The sequence below is a fragment of the Salvelinus sp. IW2-2015 genome, linkage group LG14 (genome assembly GCF_002910315.2).
Source record: "Salvelinus sp. IW2-2015 linkage group LG14, ASM291031v2, whole genome shotgun sequence".
In the NCBI taxonomy this organism is placed as follows: Eukaryota; Metazoa; Chordata; class Actinopteri; order Salmoniformes; family Salmonidae; genus Salvelinus; species Salvelinus sp. IW2-2015.
In genome coordinates, this window is record NC_036854.1 from 28,825,637 (window position 1) to 28,840,636 (window position 15,000).

The 15,000-nt window shown below is 43.5% G+C and overlaps 1 protein-coding gene across 2 annotated transcripts in view; it reads left to right on the forward strand.

The window, feature by feature from the left end:
* The window catches only part of LOC111972792 (apoptosis regulator Bcl-2-like), an 80,962-nt gene that overhangs the window by 60,991 nt on the left and 4,971 nt on the right, over positions 1 to 15,000 (forward strand). The gene's annotated exons all lie outside the window — the stretch shown is intronic.

Sequence of the window (15,000 nt, forward strand, 5' to 3'; positions counted from 1 at the left end):
CTTAGTAAAACCAACGAATAATCTAAACCTCAACAATTCCACAACTACTACCTTATACACACAAGTGTAAAGGGATAAAGAATATGTACATAAAGATATATGAATGAGGATGGTACAGAACGGCCATAGGCAAGATTCAGTAGATGCGTACTGAGAGTACAGTATTATACATATGAGATGAGTAATGTAGGGTATATAAACATAAAGTGGCATAGTTTTAAAGTGGCTAGTGATACATGTATTACATAAGTTGGCAAGATGCAGTAGATGATATAGATACAGTATATACATATACATATGAGATGAGAATGTAGGGTATTGTAAACATTATATTAAGTGGCATTGTTTAAAGTGGCTAGTGATACTGTTTACATAAATTTCCATAAATTCCCATTATTAAGTGCTGGATGAGTCAGTATGTTGGCAGCAGCCACTAAATGTTAGTGGTGGTGTTAACAGTCTGATGGCCTTGAGATAGAAGCTATTTTTCAGTCTCTCGGACCCTGCTTTGATGCACCTGTACTGACCTCGCCTTCTGGATGATAGCGGGTGAACAGGCAGTGGCTCGGGTGGTTGTTGTCCTTGATGATATTTATGGCCTTCCTTTGTGACATGGGTGTGTGTAGGTGTCCTGAGGGCAGGTAGTTTGCCCCCTGATGCGTTGGCAGACCTCACTACCCTCTGAGAGCCTCGGTTGTGGCGGAGCAGTTGCCTACCAAGCAGTGATACAGCCCGACAGGATGCTCTCGATTGTGCATCTGTGAGAGTTTGTGAGTGCTTTTGGTGACAAGCCGATTTCTTCAGCCTCCTGAGGTGAAGAGGCGTGCTGCCTGTCTGTGTGGTGGCAAGTTCGAGCATCACACGGCTGGTGGTGGCCAATTCAGTTTGTCCAGTGATGTGTACCACCGAGGAACGTAAAACTTACTACCCTCTCCACTACTTCCCGTCGATTGGATAGGGGGGTGTCCCTGCTGTTTCCTGAAGTCCCACATCATCTCCTTTGTTTTGTTGACGTTGAGTGTGAGGTTATTTTCCTGCTACCACACTCCGAGGCCCTCCTCCTCCCTGTAGGCCGTCTCGTCATTTTGGTAATCAAGCCTACCACTGTTGTGTCTCGCGCAAACTGTATGATTGAGTTGGAGGGTGTGCTGGCCACGCAGTCATGGGTGAACAGGAGTACAGGAGAGGGCTCAGGAACGCCCCTGTGTGGGCCCCAGTGTTGAGGATCAGGGTGTGGATGTTGTTCCTACCTTCACCACTAGGGCGGCTCGTCAGGAGTCCAGACCCAGTTGCACAGGGCAGGGGTCTCGAGCTTGATTGACTGATTTGGAGGGTACTATGGTGTTAATGCTGAGCTTATCATGAACAGCATTCTCTATAGGTATTCCTCTTGTCCAGATGGTATAGGGCAGTGTGCAGTTGTGTTGCGATTGCTCGTCTTGTGGACTTATTGGGCGGTAAGCAAATTGGAAGTGGGTCTAGGTGTCAGGTAAGGGTGGAGGTGATATGGTCCTTGACTAGTCTCTCAAAGCACTTCATGATGACGAAGTGAGTGCTACGGACAGTCGGGTAGTCTTTAGTTCATTACCTTGCTTTCTTGGGATACAGGAACAATAGTGGCCCTCTTGAAGCATGTGGGAGACAGCAGACTGGGATAGGGAGATTGAATATGTCTTAAACACACAGCCAGCCTGTCTGCGCTCTCTGAGGATGCGGCTAGGGATGCTGTCTGGGCCCAGCCTTACGAGGGTTAACACGTTTAAATGTCTTATCACTCGCGCACGGAGAAGGAGAGCCCGACAGGTTTTGCTAGCGGGCCGTGTCAGTCACGTGTATTGTCTCGAAAATCCGCTCTTTGCGATGCGTGAAGAAACCAGCTGGCTGCACCGACTCCGTTAGCGTCTCTCGAGTGAGCCATGTTTCCGRGAAGCAAAGAACGTTACAGTCTCTGATGTCTCTCTGGAATGCTACCCTTATTCGGATTTCATCAACCTTGTTGTCAAGAGACTGGACATTGGCGAGTAGTATGCTAGGGAGTGGAGCGCGATGTGCCCGTCTCCGAAGCCTGACCAGAAGACCGCTTCGTTTTCCCCTTTTACGGCGTCGTTGTTTAGGGTCGCCGGCTGGGATCKGATCCATTGTACTGGGTGGAAGACAAAACACAGGATCCGCTTCGGGAGAGTCATATTCCTGGTCGTAATGATAGTGAGTTGAAGTTGCTCTTATATTCAGTAGTTCCTCCCGACTGTATGTAATGAAACCTAAGATTACCTGGGGTACCAATGTAAGAAATAACACGTAAAATACTGCATAGTTTCCTAGGAACGCGAAGCGAGGCGGCCATCTCTGTCGGCGCCGGAAGTACAAATATACCCCTGTACCTACAGGTGTATGATAATGGTCCATTCTAAATCAAAACTAATTTCACACATTATTTAGTATATGTAAAAACAAAATTGAGAATTGAGAATAGTCTAATGGGTGACAATATTGTCACATGTGAATGATGTCCAGTGTGTGCAGTCTAAGGCAAGAAACAGCACATGCCTTTATTTGGACATTTTCAAATCATAGTCACACACATCATGTACCCTTGTCCATAGGCCTATATGTTTTGATAAGGTTTGTATCACAACTAAAGTGTCCAAATAACTCCAAACTGAGCCTATAATCCTCGTACCCCTGGAACATAGTTGGAGAGCACATAGCCTACAGAGCCTAGTGAAACGTGTTCTTATAAGCCCAGTCATTGCGCAATCATGTATGAAAACAGAGTTTTGACTGGCCCAGTTTGTTCCTGCTACTACATTTCTTGCTTAATTGTTAAAATTAAGCACATTAATCCGCTTTACAACCAGTGTAGCATACATAGGTGGCACGTGTGTTTCAAGTTTGTGGAAGCTAATTTTCTCCATAAAAATTCACCTTTATAAAACAAAATTCTTCTTTTTTTTTAACTAGGCATGTCAGTTAAGAACAAATTCTTATTTACAGAAACACACAGTCAATTTTGTTCTGTGTACAATCCCAGTTTCGTCAATTGAGGTCACAACCAAAAGCTCCAAGCCAATACGATTTACTATCTTTCCTTGAATATACAATAACGAATCAAATTTGCTTTTGATGCAAAAAACAGGTCAACTGTCATCTGTCAATTTACAATAAAGAATTCCATGCATCATTGCATTTGCAGACTTATGTAAAATAGCCTACTATACCTTATGCGATGTAAAATAGCCTACTATACCTTATGCGATGAGTAGATTGGATAGTCATAAATTAGGCTGATAATATAACTCAATCACTGTTCGCAAAATGTCTGTTCAATGGCTGAGCGCATATAACGTAGAGTAGGCCTAGGCTATAGGATATGGCCTTTTATAAACATGTTTCATGCAATTCTACTACACTTATATGACTGGAGAAATTAGCAGAGTCTTTTTTAATACAACAAATTAAAGGGTATCCTACTCAGCTGACACTGACAAACAGATGAATAAAAATAGCGTTGTCCATAAATTAGGCCTACGAGAAGTGGAGACGCAAATAGAATATGAAATCCATCTAAACTGGAGGAGGAAATTATTGTCCAAAGCACTTTTAAGTGGTACTGACCCAACAATGATAAATAGTGAATATGCAAAGTGCGCACTCACCGGAGATATTGCCGATGCTCTCCGCTGGCGCCAATAAGATAGGTTATAGGCCTACTGTTGTCCGCTCAATTAAGTTTAGAATTTGGATAACTAAAAGACAGATTAGAGTATTTTTTACATTGTCATCTCTTTACAGTTATAACCATTTGCTTTCCAAACGATGTTTTTCCGAAATATTGCGATATGCCTGGTTTGACCTCTCTACGTTTCACTGACAGTTGCTACTCAACAATAATCTGCCCAAATTGCGTTTCCTTCTGACAGTAGTAATGCAATTTTAAACAATCCAAACGATAAAAAAAGCTAATATTCTTCTGTGGCCAAATCATGCTTTAGTAGCCTATTTTGAATGATTTTATTTATTTCTGTATAGACAGGAATATGCTAATTAGGCTATATAGTTTTGGCAATTTAATTACATTTACTTCAGGGAAACATAGCTTCCCTAAACCTAGGACTGTGCTTGCATATTAAAAACGTAACCTCACGTAACCGCCATTCGCTATTCGAGTGCAGGCTACAGATGACATGTTTTTGTGTGGGCCATTCTAAATCAAAAATAATTCCACACTAGAAGACCAAATACATTTAAGAATAGTCTGATTGGTAAAAAATATTATAAAGTGTTTGTCAAATTGTGAATGAGCGACTGATGTGCAGCCTGCACAAGAAACAGAGCAGAGCTAATGCCTTTCATGCAACTTTTTTCAAGTCATCATTAGAGTCGCGTCATGCAGCCTTAGAATGTATTAACAATCAAAACATATAGCCCAACGTTTGTAGAACAACTAAAGTTACATTAATAACTCTGAATTAAGCAAATAGGAGTACCTGTTTCTTTGTTAACTGCTCAACACAGAATATTTGCATGTTTGCACTCCCTCAAATCATTTGGGGAAATATCCTTTCTATTTTATTCAGCTATGTTCAATAGTATTCTTCATACTATAAAATAATATGTAAAATAATGGCACAGAATTCTAAGCAAATCTTGTCTGCTAAATGAAGTAGTGTAGCCCACGGCAATTTGGCATAGCCAGATCAGGGCCTAACATAAGGACAACTCAGAATATGCTATTCTGTACTTCTGAAATAGACAACATTTTCTTCATATCATGTTTCTTTAGACCTGTCTAAAATAAACAATGGATTTATTGTGATGGTGTAGGCTATTACTTGATTTATTCAACTTTTTTTAAATGTAGATGTTCCAAGGGTCCGCATCAGTGGCTTGTAAGCTATGCGTGGAAGCCACGAGATGCTAAATGTGTTTTATGTTAATTAACGGTCAATTAAAGTGAGACTGGCAGATATTTGCATGACGATCACCAGCTGACAAAATGTCATGACCGCCACAGCTCTACACACTCCTCTTCTTAGGCAGTGCAGTGTTAATCGTGCCTTGTTCCCTTTCCCATGGTGCATTTATATCTGTGGCCAGCTAATTAATCCGCTCTGATGGCTGAAAACATGACGGGGAAAAACCTTACCTAGAGTCATGCTTCCACGTGATTGGATGGATGGAGACATTCGTGTTCAGCTCTGGGGTTATGTGAGACCTGAGAACTTCTTGGCTGTATGGTACAGTTGTCAGTTGGGACGGGTTGACTCAGGTTAAATGGCTGTGTGAAAGGATGTCATAATGTGTTAGGGTATGGCTTGTCATAATGTGTTAGGGTATGGCTTGTCATAATGTGTTAGGGTATGGCTTGTCATAATGTGTTAGGGTAAGGTTCATAGGAGGCCTCTGAGCCAAGCACACAGTGCATCATGGGATAGGCAGCAAGTAGATCAGCAAATAATTGCATTCTTGAATTCAGGAGTATGTGATTGTCTGAGCTCATAATTTTACAGGACTGACTACACTTGACATGAACTAAGGCCTTGTTTTCTCTGTAAGAGACTCAAATTAACAGAAACACACACACACACACAGTCAATGTTATTCTGTGTACAATCCCAGCATTGTCAATTGAGGCCACAACCAAAAGCTCCAAGGCAATACGATTTACTTTCTTTCCTTGAACTTACAACAATGAATCAAAGGGTCTGGCTTTTGACGCAAATAACAGGTCAACTGTCATCTGACACAGTGGGTAGGCCTGAATCGGAAGCCTCCCCATTTTCAGAGAGTTTTGCTTCCTTTCTCCTCTATTGCGACATCCTTCTGGCAATCTAAAACCGTTAAACTATTTTTTTTATGCCTGCCAGAAAAGAGGCCCTCTTAATAAAATCTGTGTGTCTGCCTAGTTGAGGGGAGGAGGTTGGGGTCAGTGGAGGTTTTTCAGCACAAATGAGAGGCAGGGGGGATGTGTTGTTGCCAACATGTGACAGGTGTCTGAGCAGGGCAAAGCCCTCAACGTTCATATTCTCATTCTCAACTCCCTGCCTGACAAGAATCCAAGAGGTAGTCCTTTGTTGGAGCTTTGAGAATAACCAATCTCTTTTTGTTTTACACTAAGAACAACAAGGGATTTTTCTCAGTCCTTCCACATTAAGAAGACTACCTCACCTGGAATTGGACCACCTATGTCATTTGATCAAAGACGATTACCTGGTATAGACTCTGGTTATACACTACCAGTCAAAAGTTTTAGAACACCTACTTATTCAAGGGTTTTTCTTTATTTTTACTATTTTCTACATTACAGAATAATAGTGAAGACATCAAAACTATGAAATAAAACATATGGAATCGTGGTAACCAAAACAAGTCAAAATAATTTTATATTTGAGATTCTTCAAAGTAGCCACCCTTTGCCTTGATGACAGCTTTGCACACTCTTGGTATTCTCTCAACCAGCTTCACGAGCTAGTCACCTGGAATGCATTTCAATTAACAGGTGTTCTTTGTTAAAAGTTCATTTGTGGAATTTCTTTTGAGCCAATCAGTTGTGTTGTGACAAGGTAGGGGTGGAATAAAGAAGATAGCCCTATTTGGAATAAGGATGTAACGTAACAAAATGTGGTAAAAGTTAAGGGGTCTGAATACTTTCCAAATGCACTGTATGTATGTATATATATATATATATATGTCCTAGTTAGTGTATGTAAGTAGAGAGGGGTGGAGTGAGAGACAGTGGGCTCAATTAAATCCATAGCGCTGAAGACCTGTACTACAACGCAATACATTTAAAAGCAATGTTCCCGCGGAGACTGCATTCACACTAAACGCTGCGTATGTTGGCTCAATCGGAAATTCACTTTAAATTTCAACCACGCTACAGCGCAGAACTTCAGCGCTATGGATTGAATCAAGCTCAGAGACAGAGATAAAGAACAAACAGAGGGGGATGTGTATGATAGAGGTGAGAGACCCAGGGATATGGATATGAGAGAGAGGAAAGAGACCTAGGGATATGTTTATGAGAGAGAGGAAAGAGATGTGTGAGAGAGAAAAGAGACCCAGGAATAAGGAAATGAGAGAGGAAAGAGACCCAGGGATAAAGAAATGAGAGAGAGAATAGAGACCCAGGGATAAGGAAATGAGAGAGAGAAAAGAGACCCAGGGATAAGGAAATGAGAGAGAGGAAAAAGACCCAGGGATAAGGAAATGAGAGAGAGGATAGAGACCCAGGGATAAGGAAATGAAGAGGAGAGGATAGAGACCCAGGGATAAGGAAATGAGAGAGAGGTAGAGACCCAGGGATAAGGAATGAGAGAGAGGAAGAGACCCAGGAATAGGAAATGAGAGAGAGGAAAGGACCCAGGGATAAGGAAATGAGAGAGAAGAAGAGACCCAGGGATAGGAAATGAAAGAGAAGAAAGAGACCCGGAGGATAAGGAAGTGAAGAGAGGGAAAAGACCAGGGATAAGGAATGAGAGAGAGGTAAGAACCCAGGGATAAGGAAATGAGAGAGAGGATAGAGACCCAGGGATAAGAAATGAGAAGAGAGGATAGAGACGCCAGGGAATAAGGAAATGAGAGAGAGGAAAAGACCAGGGATAAGGAAATGTAGAGAGAGGAAAGAGACCCAGGGATAAGGAAATGAGAGAGAAGAAAGAGACCCAGGGATAAGGAAATGAGAGAGAAGAAAGAGACCCAGGAATAAGGAAATGAGAGAGAGGAAAGAGAAACAGAGCACTTATGAGTTTGATCGTCTCTCCACAGTGAGCCATCCCATCATGCTGAACCCCCAGTGAACCGACAGAGGAAACTCCCCAGAGGAAGCATTCCTCCATTACCCAGTCTGATGCCCTAATCAGCATCTCATGCAAATCTGTCTAAATCCCATCCATTTGGCTAATTCCCCTGGATTAAACGACCTCAAACCCCTAATAACCCATGTGTGGGTACAGTGAGTCAGAGCCTGTCACATTTGGCTGGCTTTGTTACATTACCTGGGCTCTGATCCAATCCATTAGGGAAAACTCTGGGAAAGGGCTTGGTTGGCTGTTTTTAGGTAGTATTGCTATTGATATTCCAAGGAAGTCAGTTATCATTGCGCTAATCAGGTTGTTGAAGAATAGGTACACTGATGGGTCAAATCAAAAATAATTATTGGTCACATACAGATGTTTAGCAGATGTTATTGCGGGTGTAGCGAAATGCTTGTGCTTCTAGCTCTGTCAGTGCAGTAATATCAAACAAGTAATATCTAACAATTACTCAACATATACCCAATACACACAAATCTAGTAACGGAATGGAATTAAGAATATAAAAATATATGGACGAGCAATGTCAGAGCAGCATAGAATAAGATACAGTAGAATAGTATAGAAAACAGTTTATACATATGAGATGGGTAATGATGCTTTGATGCTCTTGTACTGACCTCGCCTTCTGGATGATAGGAAGGTGAACAGGCAGTGGCTTGGGTGGTTGTTGTCCTTGATGATATTTTTGGCCTTCCTGTGACATTGGGTGCTGTAGGTGTCCTGGAGGGCAGGTAGTTTTCCCTCGGTGATGCGTTGGGCAGACCGCACCACCCTCTGGAGAACCCTGCGGTTGTGGGCGGTGCAGCCATACCAAGCAGTGATACAGCCCAACAGGATGCTCTTGATTGTGCATCTGTAGAAGTTTGTGAGGGTTTTAGGTGACATGCCAGATTTCTTCAGCCTCCTTAGTTTGAAGAGGTGCCTTCTTCACCATACTGTCTGTGTGAGTGGACCATTTCAGTTTGTCAGTGATGTGTACACCGAGGAACTTGAAGCTTTCCACCTTCTCCACTGCAAGTCCTGTTGATGTGGATGGGGGAGGGGGGTGTACCCTCTACTGTTTCCTGAAGTCCACAATCATCTCCTTTGTTTTGTTGACGTTGAGTGAGAGGTTATTTTCCTGCTACCACACTCCCAGAGCCCTCTCCTCCCTGTAGGCTGTCTTGTCATTGTTGGTAATCAAGCCTACTACTGTTGTGTCATCTGCAAACTTGATGATTGAGTTGGAGGTGTGCTTGGCCACGCAGTCATGGGTGAACAGGGAGTACAAGAGGGGACTGAGCACGCGCCCTTGTGGGGCCCCAGTATTGAGGATCAGAGAAGTGGAGGTGTTGTTTCCTACCTTCACCACCTAGGGACGGCTCGTCAGGAAGTCCAGGACCTAGTTGCACAGGGCAGGGTTTAGAGTCCCAGGGCCTCGAGCTTAATGATGAGCTTGGAGGGTACTATGGTGTTGAATGCTGAGTTATACTCAATGAACAGCATTCTTATATATGTATTCCTCTTGTCTAGATGTGATAGGGCAGTGTGCAGTGTGATGGCATTTGCCACGTCTGTGGATCTATTGGGGCGGTATGCAAATTGAAGTGAGTCTAGGGTGACAGGTAAGGTGGAGGTGATATGATCCTTGACTAGTCTCTCAAAGCACTTCATGATGACAGAAGTGAGTGCTACAGGGCGAAAGTCATTTAGTTCAATTACCTTTGCTTTCTTGGGTACAGGAACAATAGTGGCCATCTTGAAGCATGTGGGGACAGCAGACTGGGATAGGGAGAGATTGAATATGTCTATAAACACACCAGCCAGCCTGTCTGCGCATGCTCTGAGGATGCGGCTAGGGATGCTGTCTGGGCCAGCAGCCTTACGAGGGTTAACACGTTTAAATGTCTTATTCACATCAGCCACGGAGAAGGAGAGCCCACAGTCCTTGGTAGCGTGCCGCTTGTCTGGAAGCAAGACGTCGGTGTCTGCGATATGGCTGGTTTTCCTTTTGTAGTCCGTGATTGTCTGTAGACCCTGCCACATACGTCTAGTGTCTGAGTCCTTGAATTGCGACGCCAATTTGTCACTATACTGATGTTTTGCCTGTTTGATTGCCTTGCGGAGGGAATAACTACACTGTTTATATTCTGCCATATTCCCAGTCACCTTGCCATGGTTAAATGTGGTGGTTCGTGCTTTCATTTTTGGCGAATGCTGCCATCTATCCACAGTTTTTGGTTAGGGTAGGTTTTAATTGTCACAGGGGGTACAACATCTCCTATACACTTCCTGATAAACTCAGTCACCGAATCAGTGTATTCGTAAATGTTATTCTCGGAAGCTACCCGGAACATATCCCAGTCCGCGTGATCAAAACAATCTTGAAGCGTGGATTCTGATTGATCAGACCAGCGTTGAATAGTCCTTAGCACGGATACTTCCTGTTTGAGTTTCTGCCTATAGGAAGGGAGGAGCAAAATGGAGTCGTGGTCAGATTTGCCGAAAGGAGGGTGGGGGAGGGCCTTATAGGCATCCCGGAAGTTGGAGTAACAGTGGTTGAGTGTTTTGGCAGCGCAAGTACTACAGTCAATGTGTTGATAGAACTTCAGCATCCTTTTTATCAAATTTATCAGCCTCAGGATATGGGGTTTCCAGTTTGCATAGTCCAGTGGAGTTCTTTGAGGTCTGTCGTGGTATCAGCTCGAGGGGGGATTTACACGGCCTTGGCTATAACCGATGAGAATTCTCTTGGGAAATAATACGGTTGTCATTTGATTGTGAGGTATTCTAGATCGGGTGAACAAAAGGACTTGAGTTCCTGTATGTTATCACAATTACACCATGAGTAGTTAATCATGAAACATACACCCCTGCCCTCTTCTTCCCGGAGAGATATTTATTCCTGTCTGCGCGTATATCCTGAGAGAGCCATGTTTCCGTGAAGCAGAGTATGTTACAATCCCTGATGTTTCTCTGGAAAGAGACCCGCGCCCTGAGCTCGTCAACTTTATTATCCAGAGACTGAACATTAGCGAGTAATATACTCAGAAGCGGTGGGTGGTGTGCGCGTCTCCTAAATCGGACTAGAAGACCATTCCGAGTACCTCTCCTTCACCGCCATTGTTTTGGGTCGGCTTCTGGAATCAGTTCAATTGCCCTGGGGGGTGCGAACAAAGAATCTGCTTCGGGAAAGTTGTATTCCTGGTCGTGATGCTGGTAGTGCTGGTGAGTTACCGCCGCTCTGATATCCAATAATTCTTCCCGAGTGTATGTAATAACACAAAATAATTCTGGGCTAACAATGTAAGAAATAATACATAAAAAAACGAAATACTGCAAAGTTTCCTAAGAGCAAGAAGCGAAGCAGCCCTCCCTGTTGGCGCCATTTTCAGGTTGAGTAAATGTCATCGTTTTGTTTGTAAAGAGATGTCAGTAACACTACTTCTTAGGATGCATATAAATATATATAATATATTTACTGACATCTTTACATAGTGGCCACTTATTTTTATTCACCTCGCTGTTAGCATTAACATTACGTAAGCCCAAACAAGTAGGCTAGTATATCCTGGTGGCCATGACAGCACTGGTGAAGGAAGTGGGTTTACTATGCCCAAAAATCTATTAACAAAAATAAGACCAGGAATTGGGGGATTTTTGTATGGAGGTCAATGAGAGAATGTCAAATTTGGTCAACATAAAATGTAATTATTAATTTGCTAGATTAGGCTTATTTGATTGAATAGAAGTTTTCTAATGGCTAGGTTGTTACAAATGTACTGATAATAAGTGGACACGTGGCATTTATGCAAAAAATTTCACACGGGTATCTGCCCTTTCATTGGCTAGAATGGTCCCACCTGATCTCGCCTGCTCTCGCCTTCCATCTTTGAGGTCATGTATTTCCATTGTTTAGACCGGTCACTGGTCCATCTTGTCAATATAACAGATCATCTTTGGCTCAGCTAGCTAGCTCAGCTGCTCCATCTAAAAGTCAGAGCTGCGTTCAGAGGCTATTAGTACTGGCCTTGGGCAAACAGAGCCGGTCTGTTCAAACACACGCCGGAAGCTTGCCCGGTGACAATGTTTGCCGAGGTGGGGGGAAAAACGTAAAACAAACAGGGATGGAGGTAGCCAACCTGTCAATATGTTGGAAATCCAAGGGGCCCTGTCTGTCACCGACCCTCTAGCTAGCAAACAGGATAGCTGCTAAGAAAGGTTTACTCCAAATTAAAGTCATTGCATTCCTTGGGGACCTGCTCTTGTATTTGTGAGAGCAAAACATTAGACGAGGAGGAATGGAAGCCATTGGAGAGGACAGCACCATAAAGTAACCTGAAGAGAGAGAGAGAGAGGGGGTAGGGAGAGAGAGATAGAGGAGGAGAGAGAGGGGACAGAGTGTGTGTGTATCAGGTGATCAACAAAGCAGCTGTTGTTGCAGGTGTAAACACCTAATAGCCCATGCTTGTGTGTCATAATGAAATACACACTGCACGTCTGCTCTATCTGGCCAGAGGGGGAACAAACGAATCGAGAGAATGGAATAAACCATGACATCAAACCAGCGTTGGTATCTTTGGACTGACGTATGTCCATGTTTTGTACAGCTCTCTTGTCAGTGCTAGTGTATAGCCCCATACTGTGGAAGCACGACAGTGGAAACAACTGTGACAACAGGGAACCAGTGGGACATCTACTCTTTACAGTACATGCACAAGGTTGTTTTGTTAACGCTGGATATGCATGATCAACTGTACTCATCTGGACAACTGTTCCCCCAGCTGGAATCGATTCATGTAATTAGCCGTGATAAGACAACGTTTATGAATAAGCTAATGAGACAAGTAGTGGCAGTTCCTATTGGGATGCTGTCATGCCTCTGTATGACCAGACTGAGCAATCAAGGAATTTCCCATGATGTCATCAATCTCTTCTTTTGCTGAGTGGTGGAAATGTAGAGAAATTGTTCTCGTAATTGAACACTTTGAATGATGCACTTTTCGATTGATCATCTTTACTACAGTAAGCACCGTGGGGGAATATTGGAAGTGGGAAGGATGGCTATAAACATGATATTTCTGGAAGAGAGGGGATTAAGTACATGATATGATGCAGTGCTCGTCATACAAGACACAGGATATTGACCCGTGGCTGTCAGAGAAAAGATCCATACGTGCTTTTTCCTCAGTGACATTTAGTGTAGAACGAGGGAAGGTATGTGTGTATGGGAAATTGGGATTACTCCAAGACTTAAATCCAACTTTGTTGGCCTATCCATTCTAGCTAGAGGATGATTCTGGACTATGAAGACAGACTTGTGTGAGCTACACCTCTGGATAAATGGTGCTGAATATTGCATCAGCGCTCTGACTTGAGCTAACTCTTCTTTGCTCTCTGTCTCTCCTCTTCCCTCCAAGTCTCGTCTACTCTGACTGGTTTTGATGTGCAGCTGTGGGTTAACATCCCAGCACCAGAGCACGCCTCTACCCCTATCCTTCTCCCCCCTTTCTCTCTCTTTCCTCCCCTTCACGTCTCGTCATCTGCTCTAACTGGTTTTGATGTGCGGCGGTTGTGGGTTAACCTTCTCCCTTGCAGCATGTTGTGGAACGCTTCCTTTTTGCAGTCTGTTACCCTCCTCCCAGGCAGCACGTTGTGGAACGCTGAACTCAGATGACGGGTTTGAGCTGCAGATGAGAGTCTGTGCCAAGTGTAATACGGTTCAAGTACGCTGCAATAAAAACAATGTGGCTTTACTTATTAAGCAGGCTACTCCTCTGTGTATGGGGAGGGGGGGAGAAATCGGAGGCACACTAGTATTCAATCTAATTTCAAGTTTCAAGTTTGAATGTCACATGCACAAGTACAGTGAAATGCCTTACAATCTACCAAAGCACGCAGATATCGTTTCACACACCACACACACAACACACACACACACACACACACACACACCACCACACACACACACACACACACACACACACACAACACACACACACAACACACACCACAACACACAACACACACAACTAGGATCTAGGGTTCTGGCCATAGAGTTCTGGCTGTAAAAAAAGAAACACACACATTTGTGAAGATTTGTGAATACAGTGTTACATACCCAGCTCTACTGCACAACCTGGGGTCACAGGTCACAGGTCACAACCACACACAGTAACAGTGTTTACAGTGATAAAACAGCTTTCGATGTCGACCAAAATACGTCAAACACTGGAGGCAGTCTAGCACCTGAGGCAGTGTTACATCCTCTTAAACTAACTTTGGAAAGATCCCATCTAGAGGAGCTGCAGTGGGATTATATTGCATCAGATTACATTTTTTCCAACTAGTTATGAAAAGCAAAGTATTACCAGGAACAGCGATTCATTAGGGTTATCCCCTTGCTTATCATATTACAATTACACTCACTGAACACGCAGGGGAAGAACCTGAACGTTTCCTTGTAACCGGTCCAGTGGACACATTTGGGGAAGAACCTGTTGCAAACCAAGATTTGCTGAGATACATTTACATGTGGTTCATAGTCGTGTGGAATTTGATGTTTTGGTCTTACTATGCCTGGTATGCAAAGAAGGAGCGTAAATGTGTGTGTGTGTGTGTGTGTGTGTGTGTGGTGTGTGTGTGGTGTGTGGTGTGTGTGTGTGTGTGTGTGTGTGTGTTGTGTGTGTGTGTGTGTGTGTGTGTGTGTGTGTGTGTGTGTGTGTGTGTGGTGTGTGTGTGTGTGTAGGAGGCATTAAACTGAGTCTCTTTCTTACTGAGAGGCTGGCTGTGAGACATGGTCGTCTGTTCCTGTCTTTTGTCCCTTGTGTACCACAGACAGTGGAAGCTCAGGAGTAGAGTCACAGAGATCTGGGCCACATGCAGCCATTGTCATTGAGACCTTGCTGGACCAAGGCCCAGGGGGTTTGGGTTTCCTGATGCCTAGTGCCTATACATACACTGAGTGGACAAAACATTTCCATGACATAGACTGACCAGGTGAATCCAGGTGAAAGCTATGATCGCTTATTGATGTCACTTGTTAAATTCACTTCAATCAGTGTAGATGAAGGGGAGGAGACAGGTTAAAGAAGGATTTTTAAGCCTTGAGACAATTGAGACATGGATTGTGTATGTGTGCCATTCAGAGGGTGAATGGGCAAAACAAAATATTTAAGTGCATTTAAATGGGGTATAGTAGTAG